Source organism: Lepisosteus platostomus, chromosome 25, assembly GCF_059453375.1.
Source record: "Lepisosteus platostomus isolate fLepPlt1 chromosome 25, fLepPlt1.hap1, whole genome shotgun sequence".
NCBI classification, from domain to species: Eukaryota; Metazoa; Chordata; class Actinopteri; order Semionotiformes; family Lepisosteidae; genus Lepisosteus; species Lepisosteus platostomus.
Genome location: NC_142635.1, coordinates 6659222 through 6676275, shown reverse-complemented (window position 1 = coordinate 6676275; position 17054 = coordinate 6659222). Strand labels below are relative to the sequence as shown.

Sequence of the window (17054 nt, the reverse complement as noted above, 5' to 3'; positions counted from 1 at the left end):
TTGAATGTATAACACAAAGACCCGATATTAAATTGGATTTTTAACAAAATGACGCTGCAGTTTTTTTCCTTGTGTGAACATGTATATGAAATCATAGATGCAGTAACCTGCTTGAGCAGCAATGACTTCACTAGATCTGTGCTGTACAGTAAGTGTCTATGAGTCTCTCACATGGGCTTGTGGGAGGTTTGGTCTTTTCCTCCTTGCAGAACTGCTTCAAGTCGGTGACATTTCACCAACTTGATGTTAAACCATCCAGTTCTTCAGGCAGGAAAGCAGTCCCAATCCATGATAATCCACCACCACCCTTGGCAACTGGGATGAGGCTCTTCCATTGGTACACAGGGTTTGGTTTTTGCCACAGAACATATTTCTCATATGCAGAAATACTTCTTCAACGAGAGAGGCCTGCAGATCCTAGAGTTTTAGTCTTCTTGGATGATTTTCTCAGTTGTTCTTGAAGAGCTCTTGGCCAAATGATCACTGAAAATGAACCTCTGAAAATGATATGTTTCCACTAACCTGTTATGATAACTCATATAGGACAAGATGGCTCAGGGGGTGATATTTGTACCTCATCCAATCCCTTCATTCCAATTATCCCCTTGATTGTGCACAGTAAAATAGGGGTTATTTTGTAATGTAATGTATTATTTCACATAGTTTCTAGTTGATATACCATTAGATCTCAAAAACACTGAATTGGTAAACCTTTTTTACAAGACAGATTTGATTAAACAAGGGTACCCTGGTAAGAGATTGTAATTTCCATAATCATATTGGGGGGTTCACAAACTTTTTCTCAGCACTGTAGGTCTCGCTCAACAAAAGAAAAGCACACATATAGTATAAGAAAAAAAACACACTAACATCATTCACGTATTGATACGATAGATCATAAGCACCCCTTGTGTCCAGTTAACAAAATCACTAAATGGTTCAAGCTTTCTGGATGCTGTCTCGTTCCTTACTCGTATCCAAGCGCAAGAATGAGAGGTCACGCCTTCTTTTCAGACCTCGCTGGTTCACTCTAATTGTTAGTGAAGACAGAACAACTTCAAACTGCAGAGGAGTGTCAGTGAGGCAACTCCTAATGGATTAATTGAAACAGCTGTTAAGTAAATATCAGTCCTGAAAGCATTTCCACTTTCCCCCTCTAATTACATATTTGGAAATTGAATTAGTTGTAATAAATGAAGATTATTCTTTAGCTGCTCTAACCTAACTTTTATGGAGCCAATAATGAAAGTTTCATACAACCAGTGGCACTCATTTTATGAGCATGGGGTTCCATGTCTCACACGGATCATTACTCTGCGGTGGGATCAGTCCGTCTTTATCCCTGCTGTTCAGTTCTTTATTCCTTTCCTTCTATTAAGAGTCAATAATTTGCAAAGCGCTTTGTAATGATCCATCCTTACGACGTCCCCTACAGTACTTTGACAAATCCAGCAAACACAAAGACATGAAACCATGCTGGGATCTGACATTTTGGTATTGTAATAACTGCGCACCTATTTCAAAGCGCTCTCGCAAAACAACATTTCTTCCCTGCCGCTTAGCCATTTTTTTCTGTCGATTTCTTAAAAAATAATGTTTTCATACTGTGACATCCGGTCGACAGCACTAGACTTGGGAGTAATTTTTATCACTTCATCAGGTCAATACAACACAAGCACGGAATTACCCAAGAGAGTTCCACAAAACAGGTTTTTTGGTTATAATAAATGGAAATGGGCCCAAATAGAGCCGTGCTCAAGAATAGATTGAAAACGTTAAGACAGGCAATCTGGAATTTACAAAAAAAGAAAGGTACATTATTTGGTAGTGGCTTTTTATTTAAGCTGAAAAGAATAACAAAGAATCTATTTGTGATGTACTGTTTGCAAGTAGTTTCCAAGTGCAAGAAATAGTTTTGTAACACTGTGTCGTCAGAAGAAACTATCATACAGACATAACACCTTCTAGTAAAAAAAGTAATTTGGGGTTTAAATCCCAATAATCGCTGGGTAAGAAAGCACTTGTTATTCTCTACCCCTTTCCACTCTGAAAGACTTCACTTTTTTTTCTGCGGCTGTCAACACTAATTAGAATTTGATCGCCACACACCAGCCCTCTTGTTGCTGTTGTTGTTTTCCCAGTCAGCCTGCTCGCAGAGAGAGCGACGACCATCTGTCCCACGTTTCCTCATCTCATTCCCCCGTCTTTCCCGCAACCCGCCCTCCCTCGTGCCATCTTAAATGACGGATGCAGCAGAGACACAATGCAGCGCTCCTCTCTGTCTCGCTCATGTGCCCTTTCCCCCACAGCTCTCAGCGTGTCCCCTATCTCACCCCTCTTGCCACCCCAATCCCCCAGTTGCAGGGTACCCTCTGTTCTTGGTGTGAAATGCACTTCTATAGAGTTCCCACTTCCGTCCAGAGCAGCAATATCTCTAGCATAATGTGGTGACCAATAAAGTACACAATATTCTAAAACATGCCTCAGCATCTTTCTAGCCTTGTTTACTGCTGAGCTACCTTTTCTCTTTTTCTTTGCTCCCTTGGGGCTCTCTTAACACCTTCTCTGCTCCTTAATACTTGGTATCATCTCTTCAACTACCCTCACTGACCCATCTTTTTGTCTGGGTTCTCTTTCATGGAGCTATTGTTTTCTCTTCCTCGTCCCTGCTCCCCTCTTTCACTCCTCTTGATCTCCCTCACCCCTTCTCCTCCACCTCTCCTTGCCCACAGCTACTGTAGGTACCTGTTGGAGCTGGTAGAGTGGCAGCACTGCACCAACCTCTCCAGAAACTGGTGGATAAAACCTGCAAGAGCAGGGGATAACAGGAAATCTGGCTGCAAATAAAAAAGCTTTTTGATAATTGAGACACACAAAACAAAACGCTTTTCTTTCCTCCTGGGATAGGAAAGTGGGGATGGTGCAAAGATTAAGTGACTGAGGTTAGGAGTTTCAGAAGTGAAGGAGCAGTTTTGAAAGCAATGGCCAAGTCGAAAAAGTAAAGAAGATCAATATTGTGAGTGTACAATCACAAAACAGAAGGGGAACAGACTGAGAGCTAGATGTGGCACATTTACAAAGGGGTTTAAAAAATAATTTTAATACAAAAAGGAGCTAACCAATGCTACTTTTATGTACAGGTTCATAGCTGTGTGTTCTTCTTTTAAATTGCATTCATATAATCTCAAGATCAAAATGAGATGTTTTTTTTTTCATTTTTTTAAAGCAACCTTTTTAAAGAGGCCTACTGTAAATTGGCTATGGAGTTTCAGAGATAAATGAAGTACCTGTCAATTCACAAGAGACTGACAGGCTCTTATTTCTGCCCATTAGAAAATCTAATAAATTAACTAGATTTGTTTAAGGGGGAAAAAATCACCATCTTCAGTCGAAGCATTCTTATTAGCCTAACATTGTCCTACATCTAAAAGAGTCTCTCATCCTCTTCACTTTTCTCTCATTTTAATTAACAAATAAAGCCAGAAGCACTAATTAACCCTGGTGGAGATTTGATTTTGCAACAGTGCCCTTGTGTTGTGAAAATAAAAAACTAAAGAAAGCAGTCCTATCACATCCATCCATGACTCATGGTGGCCGAAAGGCTCTGTTAAAGGCCTGGGCCGGTTTGCTCCACTTGCCCCATGATCCACAGAGTTAATGACCTGGCATCTACAGTTCATTCCAGCTGTTCACAGGTAAAAGGGGGAAAAGTGCAGTTTGAGCCTTTCGAGGTTTTGCAAGCTGCAGGGTTAAACACTAAGCCAGCAACAGGTGGTGCTTACTCCATGGTTTTTACTTTATATGGAATACATTTGCATAGGAAGACACACAGAGATAACGTATTATTATAAAAACATACAGTTCCGCATTTCTCTTATGAATTAAGTATTAGAGCAGCACCATACTTGCACAAGATGGATCAAGGTATTAGGCAATTGGAGTCCTGTTTCAGTCCCTGGCACACCCCATCTGTGGACTGTTTTAGATTAAAATTCCCTTATCCTAGATGCTGGGCTGTTTTCTTTTCTGTATTTCTGGGAACATGTATTAAGCTCCTATGTTTGTGAACACCACAAAGTAAAGGCAAATTTCTTAGAATTACAGTAATACCGAGGCTAAAGAAACCAAATCAGCTCATTTGGATTGAACTGTGTAGGTAAGCATTTCAGTAACTGTCCACAGACCTGCTGTGTGTTTTATGAGTGGAGGTTCTTTTTTAAGTTATGTACCTTCTACCAATCCACCAGCAACACAAAGAAAGGAGATAAACTGCTCTTTTGCAGGTGAATAGGAAACAGACGTAGTTTGTCGTTGTGTGGTCGCTGTTCTGTTCAAGGTAATGGCTGGTTGGGGAGGTAATGTACCTTGAGCACCTACATCACTGCCCGGTGCAGGGGTCAGCAGCTTAAGGGTTGTTAGCCATTACTGGCTTGCAAAGTGACTTTTAATGGTACGTGCAATAAAAGTCTAATAAGCCACAAAGAAATTAAGTTAAAAAAATCAATGAAAACTAAGCTTGAATCTTCTGTAATTCTCTATACCATGCTACTCAATGAAAGCTCCTTGGCAAAGACAAAAAAACATTAACTTATGTACTGCATTATTTTTCACCGGACTAACCTATTGTTTGCAAAGAAACAAGTAATAGGTTTATCCCATGCTGAAAAGAAGAAGAAAGAAAACACAACGTTTCGGCCGTGGAGCCTTCTTCAGGTGTGAGTCTATTGTTTTCGCAGGAAAGCTCGCAATCTGTGTCTCTAATAAAACTTTTCACTAGAAACCCATGCATGGCACAACTACAGGGGAAGATATGGCTAAGAAGTTTCTAAATCATCTCGGGGAAAGAGGGACTGACATCAACACAAGACGATTTCTGACGATTTGTGGTGTCCCTGCCATGGTCGGAAAACAGAAGGGATGTGTAAAGATCCCATTTGCCATCCCAATGTAACATTTTTATTGTATTATCCATCAGGAAAATCTTCGTGCCAAAGTTTCAAATCGTGAGCTTAGTAATGTGATGATTTCAGTAGTGAAAGCAAACTAAATGGTACAACATATTAATTTATTAATATTAATTTATGAATTGTATATATTACTATATTTTAATATTAATCTTGTATTAATCAAAATGCAAGTAAGGCAATTGCTGATATTAAATATCAATGGCCCACAAACCTGCCAAAACAAACTCTTGCAATGCCCCTTCTGAAAAGCTGCCAGCACTTTGGTTTAGTACAGTAATGCCAAAATCTGACCCTGCTTTAACATTTCATTCTTCACTGAGGCTCTGCGAGCACGAACAGGTGCAACAGAAAGCTCTTCATATTCTAACAAGAGGTACTTACCATAAATTACTGGGTTGAAAAAAATCAACAGCTTTTAAAAACCACTAAATGCTTCACAGTGGAACATAATCCTGATTTATTTTCAGAATCCAGCTTTATATAAGTATAGGTTTTGAAAACAGAAAACATAACACTTAGAAGCATTCAAGCACTGTAGAAGCTTTTTCAGAAAACTGCAGCAGAACTTTGCAGGACAACAAGAAGGAAACTGTAGCACATTCAGAATATAAACCAATAACCCACAGGCTGTGTAATGTGAAGTATGTAGGCTTCACCATGTTGTGCGTACACAGCAAGTTCTGACACAAATCTCATGTTTAAACCACTAATGGGGATGCCTTGAACATCACTGAAGCTTTTGATAAAAAGCTTTTAGCCTTCTTTTTGGGGGCGAAAGCTGCTAACAGCCAAAACTCCCTTAAATTAAATTAGGGTTTAATTTCTTAAAAGTTCTTAAGAAATTAAAGATGAATGCATACATGGAAATGCATAATATTAATGCTGTATTGAGCTAAGAAAAAGGATACACCCATCGTTATTAAATGAAAAACTCTCAGAGGCATTTAAACAAATTTGATTGCAGGAGAGAGTTTTCTTATAAATGAGGGATAGACTACAGCACTGCAAGACCTTCCAAAACTAAGGTTATTAAATATGTTATTATGCACTTCAGGTTGCTTTTTAACAACAGTGCTACCCATTTATTTAATAAGTTATTTCTTCCTCCCTTGAGTTTATTCTGATTCACACTAAATGAAATGTATTAGCGTGGCATGGAATTGTTAAAACCGTGCACAAAAGCTGTGAACTGCATTCAAATGAAATTCATCTGCAAGAAGTTAGTTAATGCAAACAAAGCCTTGTTAAAAAAAGGGACCTGTTTTACTAAGGCAGCCAGCAAACAAGGTCCCAGAAGGTGTGTAAATGGTGAAAAATGCAGAATACTCACGGGCTAAAAAGACCCCCAGAATCCAAGCAGTGCAATAGAACCCAGATGACAGAAAAAAACAAAATCTGTGGAGATGGACAGTAAGTTGACTATGATCTTGGCCAAGTTCTATCACAGTGAGTTACTTCTAAGAATCCGAATGTGCAGGAAGTCTGAAGTGGGGTTGTTGATCATCCAAAAACAAAAAGCAAAGAAATGTTCTTTATCCCAGACTGCTCGGTCACAGGCTGAAACCCTGTGACCACCAACTGATCGGTAGAAACTAAGCTCGGGTGGGGGGGTAAAGGATAGCACTACTGGGACCATCAACGTTCCATGACCACTTAAGAAGCAGAGTAAACTATGGAAACAAACCCTAGGAATGTGGTTTCTGAAACATTTTTTGTTTACTCTTTGGAATGATTTACTATAGCCGAGTAAGCCAAGTAATAAGAAACATACAAACAAACATGCAAAAACCATGTAAGGTTTAGAAATACGAATTCTTAAGACATTAAGATTTACAACTACATTTTTTTTATAACTTACATTTAATCATGCGACACACTCCAGTGCTTTAGCCTCCCCTGACTTCAAACTACTTGATCTACAACAGTTGATCAAGCTGTTGGCATGTTATTGCTGCGAACCAATTACTGTCAGGCCAGTGTCTGCTGCAAAATCAAATTGGTTCATATTACAATCTGGAGGAGGATTACAAAGCTTATTGAAAGAAGGCATCACGACACACACCTTGGTGCCATAATTTAACTGAATATAGAGGTATTCCAATATCAGAGTGGTACAGAGTTCATGCACAAAGAAAAGATGTTTAAAGAGAGTGATTGTGCTGTGTAGAAAGAGAGAGAGAGTGTCAGTGTCCAGATTCTGATCCCGTGCACAAACAGACTGGCACAGAACAAAGCTACGCCTCCACTTCCCCTCCCTTCCTCAGAAGTCACACAGCTCTGCCGAGGTCTCACAGGAACTCAATGGGCAGAGACACTGAAAGGGCTCCACTGGGTTGGCCGTCTCATTGTTGAGCTGTCACTTCATGGCGCACAAAGAATCATGGCCACAGTGAATACCTTCCAGTTGCTGGCTGCAGGTCAAGTTACGGAACAATGGCGCCTGGTATGATGGATGAGCACGATAGCATAGCGATTGTATGGAAGGGCACAAGGAGTCAGGGCTGAGACAGTGGTGGAGGGGACTAGGTTTAATGGAAAGGATGCTCAAAACTTTGGGATGAGGGGGCGCTTCTGCACAGATCTTTACAGCAACGACTAGAGGAAAGCTGAAAATAAGTACTTATGTCCATTGTTCATGGATGTGCCCAAATCTCTACATATAACTCAAATATACTGATATATTTAAATATTCAAACGTGTATATATGTAATATGCAGAGACCTACAGTAATGTGAAAAAGAAAGTACACCTACTCAAGAAGAAATGGCTTTATTACCATTCCCAGACTAATGAGAAACAACCGTACTTTCTCTGAGACCGTCATAGATATGTTTTGACCCAGGCGAGTTTCCACAAACCTGAACGCCCAGACCAAACTGACAAAGGTTCTGATTTGATATATAGATGGGAACAGTTCCTGAGGACCAAGCAATCATGTTCACTTGTTCAGCAGCACCTGTTCTAATCACCTTCTCAACTGATGTGGCAGCAAGGCTACTGACTCTTGGGTGATTTTTTAAAAATAAATAATGACAAAATAAAGTTTGTATGTGTTATTTGTCACTTGAGGTTAGATTTATCTCCTGTCAGGACTTGGTGAGGACTAGGTGAAGGTCAGCTATGTCTTCATACTGTATGTAACACCATACAATGGTAAGGGGGTGTACTTTCTTTTTCACATCACCTACAGTATATGTACACAGTGCAGGGAAATGCTAATGCTCCACGTATTGCTACAGTGTGTGCTCCCCTTGGTCGCGCGGTAACTGAAACATTTTTCCAGGGCTCCGCTCTCGACCTTGCGGTTCTCTTCCATCCTGCCTGCTTAGAGCCGACACCCAAGGGGGCTCACTTCTGGGTCAGTGGCTGGGTGCTGGAAATGGCAGCCCAGCCCCAGGAACGACAGTCTAAATGTCACTGCGTCTCCCTCTGCCCTGGGCCTGCCTGCGCGGCGCGCGGTCTTTAAGCAGTGGCCCGATCGCTTGCCCTCCCTGAGCACGTTCACAGTTGCACACGGACACATGTACTTCAACTCACACACAGCAGCTAGCAGGCAGAGGGGAGATGGGTACAGGCTTTCAACCCTTCTTACAGCCTCTCAGATTGCACTGGGCCAGTACTGTCAATCTCTTCTGCTCAAGAGCACATTCACACACTACAGCGCGTGGCATCTTAAAATGATTTACTCTTCAAAATACAATTTAACAGCAGTCAATGCCCTTAACAAAAATATTTAAAGAGGCTTCATTTAAATGTAATCTAAATTTAAATTGTCACCTTTGACCAATCCTGGCTTACATTACATTATGTGAAACAAAGATTTCTTACATGTGGTGGTCCAGCACATGTGAGAGAATTTGGGTAGGATTTTTTATCTCCTCCATTTAAAAGATGAGGTTCAAAAAGCCTCTTTTTTGAGCTTCTGAAAGTTCACAATATTCTGCTGTGCTAAACGTACAGTATCAAATGCAACCAATACGTTCAGTTTTGACCTTGGTAAATACCACACATTAAGTCTTATCATTGCTGAGCAGCAGAAACCACAATTCCAGTTCAGTATATATCTATCTGTAACAAAGCGCTTGTATTATATCTTTGATACTCAATCATTTTTAATAGGTATTTCAGAGGTATGTAATGTGTGTGGGCTGTGTCAAGCCATGCGGGCAGCGTTTGTTCCAATTTTCTGAAAGAGATAAAGAATATTCTTTATGATAGTAAAGCTGCCATGAAATAAAAATAAAAAAAACCCTCAGAAATCTGAGTAGATAAAATAGTATTTTCTTTCTGGTGTTTATTGTATTGCAATTTCTCTGACTGAAAACGGAACAGACTTTACGTTTACGGGGGTCATTTATTGGTTAAATCTTGAATCTTTACATTTGTTACACACAGTAATAGCCAATCAGGACAGCAGAGAAGTAATCCACAGCTGTAATCTGAGGTTCGGAAAGCAGATTTCCAAACGAAACACTACCAGTTCAGAACTGCAAAACAAACACAGCCCTGACAATAAAAACAAATCAGAATCAAGATCGTTTCACTGCCAGTCTCACTGTGCAGCAGGTGGAATTCTAGGGTGGGCACAGCGGCAAAGAGCTCGAGGGCTGGTCAGGTGGAACAAGAAGGCAGAGCTTGGGGTGTACCTTACTGTGGCCAGGCCTGTCTTCTTAGGATCACTGATCACTTAAAGACTTTAAAACACACTTTGAAGAGGCTGCACAAGCTCAAGGTGATTTAGCGGCTGATTGAAAAGGAACACAGAGCCAGAGCCCAGCCCAGTGAGATTTGCTGAAGAGGGGTTGGTGGAGAGTCATTTATAGGTATTACTCAAACAGTGGATCAGCAGCACGGAGGTGGGGAAGAAACTCATTATGGTGTTTGCTAACGTAGAACAATGCGCGTTTCTGTTAGCATTAGCGTACCCGTGTTTTTGAATACCTACTAATGGAATCAAAATCGTGTCTAATACTCATGCCCACCCTTATGAAAACGTACCATATTGATTTGATCAGAGTATTCTTGCATTTTAGCAATGGTTTCACCATGGTTTTCTGTATTCTATGCATTTAAGACACCTTCATTGCTTACTCGCTTCACGGGTTATTCTACTGTACTTACTGTGAAGGTGAACAGAAGTCAAGGGAGGAACTCATGTACTGGTCATAAGAACACAGGAAGGTTGGAAAGCAGATGGCCCTGTAGTGGAGTACAAAGACAGTCTGGCTCCACCTGCACATACTGCATGTCTCTAATTGTATTGCTGCCAATTGGTCTACACTACAGGAGTGGCAATGTTTGAGTTTATAGAGAATTGTCTTTGTTCATCGCCAACCAGGGTCTACCCAATAGGTCAGGGTATTAAGGAATACCAATAGGAGGTTAGTGTGTGCAGTGGTTCATGTTTGAAAATCCCTCCCTGAAGCCACGCTAACCATTATATAAAGGAATACAAGAACTCAGTTCATTTAACTTGCTGCTATTATATAACTGATCCCAAGATCACATCTAGTCATTCATGAAAGCCAGGGTATATACTTTGACATGGCTGGGGAGCTGTTCCAGACTCCCACAACCCTTTGTGTAAAAATGTGCCCCCTGTCCTCAGTTTTAAATGCACCTTCCAGGGTTTTGCTCCTCTGGTTTGTGTTTCACTGTTAATCCTGAAAGAGTCTGTTAGATTGACTTTGCCAGTGCCTTTGAGAATTTTGAATACCTGACTCGTGTCCTCACAGTCTTCTCTGTCAGGTTGAGAACAATTCATTAATTCCAACCTGTCAGAACAGGACATTTTTTATCCCAATTAATGTAATTGGTCTCTTTTCTCTTGACTGATTCTAAGGAAGCAAAATTACTGTAACATAGTGACCAGAACTGAACACAATACTCTAAATGAGTATTGCACAATTTTAATACAACATCCCTGGATTTAGAATCTTTTATTTTAACTATACTTCCCCAGATTCTTTTTGCCTTTTTCATTGTTTCTCCACATTGTGAAGATGATGGAAATAGAAAAGCCTTTTTCATAGGCAGCTACTTTAAGATCAGTTTCCTAGTCTGATGCCTGCATCTGAAAAAGGTGGTTGTTATCCTCTTTAGCAAACCTCTCACGTATGTGGTAGAGAGTCCAGGATGGCAGAAGTTTTTACATGCAAGTTTACTTCCAATCAATCAAGGCAAAGCTCAAATAACTATCCTCCTCATAATGCTGGGTTTCTTTTGAGATACAAACATTGCGGGCTGTTTGAGATGTGCAGTATTCCTGAGGGAGAATCTCTCTTCTCCATGCGTGCACAAAGAGGTCAGCACGTGCCCTATCTCACTCAGAACTAATGCATCACTCCCACACAGAGATCTATGAGCCCCCCTCAGCACACTCCAATGCCTCCACACCATCTGTGAAAAAACAACCCCAGACGACGGGAGACGACCTTCATTCTTCAAGTCCCAAATTTCCAAAATCTTTTCTGAAAATTTCTTGTGCTCACGCACAGTTCCGAACTCTTGTGCAGGAGCCCATTTTTGAAAGCTGATCTTTGACCTGTGGGCTCCATGATTTACGAAATGAATCAGTTATTGTATCAATTGTATCAAAACTAAAATGGTGCAGAAATGAGGCTGATTCCAAAATTTCCATGGGAGAGGGAGGTGGGGTTCAAGAAAAGATGGAGATTTTGGAACTACATTCCCCAGAAAGCTGTTCATGCCGTCTTCAATCCCCTGACCAATTGGTGTAATATAATGGGTTGGGTGAAAATTTCAAAAACCAGGAAGCTGGTCGGTCTGATTGGCTATCTGGGGACATAAGACAGATCATCTGTGGTGCAAATTCTCCAGAGGGAAAAAGAGCAGTAAGCCTGAGAGACTTCTTAAAGACTTAGTTTTGGGTATAGTCTCAACAGACTGCCCAGTTGTGGACAGTGAGAGACGAAGAAGTCAGTAATTAGCTCAAAGAAGAGCTTAGCTTAGGTTTTTTGGTTGTTGTTGTTTTTAAATTGTCACATGACCAATTGTTTTACAGCAAATAGTCAGGTGACTGGGGATGGTAGGTCATTTTCCAAAGCTTTCTGTAGTCCAGACAAGAGTCTCCACTTTGTTTGCATTTTATTTATATATTTTACTCAAGCACGATAAGAAAATATAACCTGCATGTAAGCAATTGGAACGATAATCTGTGAGGCCATGTGATAAACTAGTCTTTTCTTTGTTTTTACTGGCGTGAAATCCAATCAAATTTTTTTATAAACTGCAATGAATTTGAGGCACAACATGAAGGTTAGCCTTCACACTTTGCCGACTTTTAAATGCAAACAGCTATAAACCTGACACAAATCCTGTTTTATGAAAGCCATTAAAATTTCTTCTAAGGTTTTCCCCTCTGATCGCCTTACAGATGTATTCAAATATTCTTGTTCAAACTGAAATGTAGATATTCTTTTAGATAATGAGCTGCACTAAGTGGTGAAACGTGTTTGTACTGTAAATGAACCACACCCTTCTAACTGCCCTCACACTCCACCTGTCTCTGTTTTTTTTTAAGAACGTATTTCTTGTGGTGGCTTTGAAATCCCTCCACTGATGCACATCTTCATGACTACGTGCCAAGGCTCTGTAACCACACCATTTAGTCCCATGTGATCCACAGCCAGCTAAGGGTCAGGGTTCAGCAACACGCCTGTGCTCAGGTACGCTCGGCCACAGCAGCCGTTAGCAGTGTTGGTGATGGAGGAGAAGTGAATTTTTTTTTGTGCAAGCAGGGGGGTTGCTGGCAGAAAAAAAAAGAGCACCGCTGAAGTCAGTTCAGCTTCTTGCATTGCGTTTTTTGCCTGAAGCACAACGAGAATGCATGAAAAGGCACCTCCCTGGAAAAGCGAGAAAGCACAGAGGAGGGATGCTTTGTCTCTGCTGCAAAACTATTTGTCTTTAAAAAAAAAAATATTCACAATATGGTTTGCTGACTCCTGGTAATGCCATCTTATCACCATGTGTTGCAGAAACTTTTTTCAGCAGTAACAAAAATCCCAAAATAGATATACAGAAATTTAGGCCACACAGCCTTTGTTTTAAAGGTGCACTTATCATGGCAGCCACCAAAACCCAATACAGAGAGCTGGGCACTGAACTGCTCACTGGAGATCGAGCAAATTCAGTTCACTCCAGAAAGATCCAGTAAGACTGAGTTTGTCTCTTTGGGATTTTGAAACTAAACTGGATGACTAAGAATTTACAGGGCAACAATTCAGATCATGATGAGTACAATATAAAGAGAAGTGAGACCATTATATAAATAGATACATAAAGAGGAATGAGAGAATTATATTCTGTGCAGTGTAAAAGGAGGCATACTTCACAAAGGGCATGCATAGCTAATAGAAGACAGTCAGTAACATAAAGTTAGAAGATGAAAAGCCTTCTCTTTCAATAATCCAGCACTCCCTAATCTCTTCAAAGGCAACATTCCAACATCAAGCATTTCAGATGATAATCTTCTATCTGGGACTGACGCTACTCCTTTCTGCCACTTAGTGAGACAAAGCAATGCTGCAGGAAAAAGGGGTGTAGAAACTTGGGATCGAAACAGAGCCCCATCCTCACAAAGTAAATCCTTGCACCCCCACTCATTCTCCCCGTCCACTTTCTCCGCTGTAAAACCTTGAGAAAAGAACGGGAAGAAACGTCCTGTGGAATTGCAGTGTTAGGCTGACGTGCTTTATAACATATTGTTGGCAACAGCGCAATGTTTCTCTCTTACTTCTGTTACGTTAGGATCAGATGACTTAAATCACTCATCACATATTGTCCACTTAAGTGCCAAAACTCTTAAATATTACTACGAGACAGACAAGAAATAGATGTGCGATTCTATTAAAAATTACAGTTTGTTGGGGGTATTTTAATGGTGTAGGTGGTAACAGTAGGCGGTTACTAGTTTTCTTTCGCTAATATTTAGTATAGAGCCCACTGTGCAAGACTTCGATTGGACAGCCTGGCTCCCCACAACCCTCCACTCTGAGCTGCAATCAAAGAGGACTGCCGACACATTTGTTTATACGGGATTCGGTTTCCTCTTACAACCGAGCTCTTGAAATTGGATCGTGGAATTTCCTTGACACTGGCAGTGCCATTGTCAGCCCCCCTCTCCTAACCCCTGCTTCCCCATCTCCCCTCCTCACAGCTGCAGCTCTGCGAACATCTGGCACGTTCCCAGCGACCTGCTCTTTCCTTTCTGCTGACCCACCGACTGCCCCTGCCTCACGACAAACATACATGAAATGATCTTTGTAGTTCCTCCTTTTCTGTTACAGCACGTTGCCATACGGGGGGGCTGGAGTCCATCCCAGCAAGCAACAGGCTTCACCACAGGACACACAGACACACGCGGGGCCAGTTGCATCCGAAACCGATTCAACTATCGGTATGTCTTTGGCCTGTGGGAGGAAGCTGGAGGAAACCTATGTGAACACGGGGAGAACACACAAACGTCACGCAGACAGCACCCCAGGGACCTGACCACTGTGCCTCTACGTCTCCCCTCTTTTTTATTTGTATCGTTATGTTTTCCGGTTGTCAGTAGCAGTGGTGAGGTGGTGGCAGCAGCGGGGTCATCAGAAGCAGCACGAGCAGAAGCAGTGGTCACGACAATGACACTGGGGGTAGCAGCTGCAGTCTTAGTATTGATGAATGAGAATGGTTTCCAAAATCAACACTTCAACCACAGAAAATATCTAGGCCGCGTAAAAACTGACATTATTGTCTTTAAAAAAAACTAAGGAAAATAGCCAGCAGAAGAAGAAAAAAAAAAACAAGACAATAATGAGAGTTATTCAGTTCACATTTCAGGCTTTTTCCTAAAACTTAGCCTTTCACAATCTGTTATTTCTTGCAGGGTGACAATAACTTTATTTGTGTTGTAAGTGGCTCTCTGATTTGGGTTCTGCGCCGGTGAGAAAATTGCGTCTGTTCCTGTTTGATGGATTTTCAGATCAGAATGTGTAAACTGCTGTGCAGGAGACAGACCTTTGCTGAAATGAGCTGGCGAAGTGACGTCTTTCAGATTGGATGTCAAGAGCAAGGCCTGTCTGACACCCCAGAGACACGAAGGATCCCCTGCCTCTTGTTCATGGATGATCAATTTCCCTGTCCCGCCCCGCACCCCCCCCCCCCCAACCTTACCGTCCCCTGCTCAACAGCATGAGTTCAACACAAGTAAATACAGCACGCAATTTAATACACTGCTGATCCCCAAGGGCCCTCTACTCCAAAAATGGAAAGAATAAAATGACGAGGAATGCAATAGAGTTTTTTTTTCTGGAATTAAAGTGCAGTATGTTGGACTGTAAACTTTTTGGAGATCTAATTTCTTCTCAGCACAGACATTTTCCAGGGAATAAAATTCTGTTAGAGTATCTTACCGAGCTATTAGGTATTTTGCTTTCATATTACTCCGAGAATTGCAGAACTGATGATACCACCTTTCTTAGATACCACAAAACTGCACTCTTTCTTGTGATTTGCACTTTTGAAAGTCAATCCACCCATTTGTCCAATTTCTAATCTGCTTATCCAATACCAGGTCGCGCGTGGGAGTCGGAGCCTATCCCTGCAAGCAACGGACACTAGGCAGGATACACCCCGGAGGGGACACAGACACGCACACACTTACGCCAGGGCCTTTAGAATTGAACCCTGGACCTCAGCACTGCAAGGCAGAGATCGAACAGCACCAGAACACCTCAGAACACTATACAGTGGTTCAGACTTTCAGAGCAACAGGCCCAAGCATGCACTGGTGTGTTCATTTTCTTTACCTACTGTATAGGTAAAGACCTGGCTGCTGTTTTCCCCCTCCCCCGACCACAGAGAAGCTCTCATTGTGTGTGTAATCCCAAGGAGTTCAGAGCCATAATCCCACGCCAGCCCCAGCCTGTGCAGGCCTGCGTGACGCACCTCTGTGAAGGAACAGCTGTGGGTGAATCTGAGGCTGTTGCAATAGCGGGGTGTGGCTGGACGAGCCTCACTTGTGTTCCCTTCCCTAATGCAGGACAAGTCTGAACCCATAGCAATTAGCACAGCCTAGCAGATGGCCCTGTTAAACGCAGTTCAGCTGTTGCTGGGGAGGATCTGGGAATTAAGAGAATTCATATACAATATTAAACACCGCGAGTCGACATCATCGGCGAGCTTCTCTTTGTCCTTTTTTTTAGGAATGTGTGAAGGAAGCAGAGGAGAGAGGCTGCTTTAGATTGAGACGGACTGATACCGACATAACTGGCAACCGAGATACTGCAGTGTGACAAGTGCAGTAGGAGGCTTGAGTGATGTTATACAATTCAGTACAATTCAATATAGAGTGCCTGCTATTATAGACTTGAGAGGCCCACACAACACAAAGGATACAGAAGATTGATGCAGTATCAGATCCTGTCAGGCTCACGTATGGGTGCATGAAGTCACAGGCGTACACAGCCGATATTCACATATCCATGCTAATAGGGGCTGCAAGAAGGCTGTGCTGGGAACGAATGCTCGGAAGATAGGAGCATGGCGAATGAAGGAAGATAGAGACGTGCAATTCTGAGGATCAAGAGCAGTCAAGCTCATCGTTAGAGGGATAATTCATAACCTAAAAGAGAACACAGTTCCAAGATGCATTTCGAAACACGCTGTACTTGCAATCCTGTCTGCATGCAGGCAAGACACAGCTAGACAATTCATCTGAGCATCTGAGCCACCATTGGCTGTGGAGAATATGGAAAAAAAGAAAGGAAAAAGCTTCTTCTTTGAAATTCTTCTTAAAAAGCGTTAGCACCTTTATGTAGGGAAAACATCGGTTTAGAATATGTATTTGAAATACATATGGATATGCCTGACTATTGAGTGTCTGATTACCTCGGTGAGAATTTCAAGTAATTTTTCGGGCATAAAATCATGGGGGAGCATTCTAATAAATATTTTTGTTAGATTTCTGTTATTCATATTGTGGATTTGCCTTGTTTAAAAAGTAGAATTCCCCAGAGGTCAATACAAATCCGAACTGATTATACACTATAAACCTGCTGTTGCCGGCAGCAGGAATATACTGTA

At 41.6% G+C, this 17054-nt stretch overlaps 1 protein-coding gene across 7 annotated transcripts in view; it reads right to left on the bottom strand.

The window, feature by feature from the left end:
• The window catches only part of LOC148640985 (nectin 1b-like), a 192166-nt gene that overhangs the window by 148897 nt on the left and 26215 nt on the right, over positions 1-17054 (bottom strand). The window lies entirely within an intron of this gene.